This window comes from Aplysia californica, unplaced genomic scaffold (assembly GCF_000002075.1).
Source record: "Aplysia californica isolate F4 #8 unplaced genomic scaffold, AplCal3.0 scaffold00237, whole genome shotgun sequence".
Lineage (NCBI taxonomy): Eukaryota > Metazoa > Mollusca > Gastropoda > Aplysiida > Aplysiidae > Aplysia > Aplysia californica.
Window position 1 is genome coordinate 307416 of NW_004797507.1, and position 1353 is coordinate 308768.

A 1353-nucleotide genomic window follows, 5' to 3' on the forward strand; every position below is an offset into this window, starting at 1 on the left:
ACTCCACTTTTAGTGTCACTTATCATGTATGTATTTATGTGTATCTACTTATCTATCATAATATTCTGGCAATCAAAAGAAAAGTACCACTTTTTACACCATAGTGGCGTCGGTGGCCTAGTGGTTAGGCTCTCGGACTCGCAACCGTAAGGTGGAGGGTTTGAACCCTGTCATGGACCCGACGTTGTGTCCTTGGGAAAGGCTCTTTACACGAGTTTTCCTCACTTCACCCAGGTGGGAATGGGTACCCAACTATAGACAGCGAAAGATCTTGCCAGTTTGATAGTGTTTGAGCGCTTAATCAGCTGCTTGCACTGTATGCTTCCTAGGAAGCTGAGAATGTTTCTGGGTGTTCTATGGTCTGCTGGGGTAATAATATAGTGTAAAGCGCATAGAGCTTGCTGTCGAGCGGGGTTATGCGCTATACAAATGCTATTATTTGATTGTGAATAATATCTTGTCCTTTAATTCACCTTGATTTATCTGTGAAATACTTCATACTTCAATTTCGTGGTTGAAAGAATTATTACTTTAATAAAGGAAAAACAAAAAACCGATCGAACATATAGAGCGGACCCTTTTTTCTCCTGTTTTTATTATTATTTTTTTTTATTTTTTTTTTACTCGCAAGTATATATTCTTTAATGCCTGTCGTTTCTACACTTCCATCAACACAATTTATATAGGAGCTGGGTTTCGACATTTCCTGTCAGGGCCAACCCGTGCTGAGAGAGATACACAACATCTTAGCAGAAAGACTGAGATACTAGATATAAATCTGATGTCCGAGATATTTTGGTTTGTAAAATAGTGTTGCGTGAGTACTAATTCATTCCTTGATATCTATTTCTTTCGTTTTTAGATTTATAATTTTGGAATAAATCGAGCTTTATTCGACCTTACTCACACGTTTAAGTCTATACTTTCCCCCCTCAGATATATGTGTAGAGTAAGGATCCTCTATCTTAATTTTCTTCTATTTTTTGTAGGTAGCACAATGCTGGATAAACTAACAAAACAGGGGCTTTCTGTCTGATGTGGACTGATAGGTAAACGGAACTGATAAGGAATGAAGTGTCTAGAAAAGAACACAGAGTTTGACCTGTAGATCTACAACATATTATAATATCCTGTTTTGACATTGACCGTGAGGCCCAGTTATAGTATCAGGACTGAAAGTAGACCCAGATGGGACCCACAGAATGAACAACAGGATAGACAACACAGACGAGCTAGTCACAGGGGTTTTATTAGTGGTTTTCGTCACAAACTGTTGAACTCTGTTGTTATGTTGTTGTCGTCTTCTTCTTCTTCTTCTTCTTCTTCTTCTTCTTCTTCTTCTTCTTCTTCTTC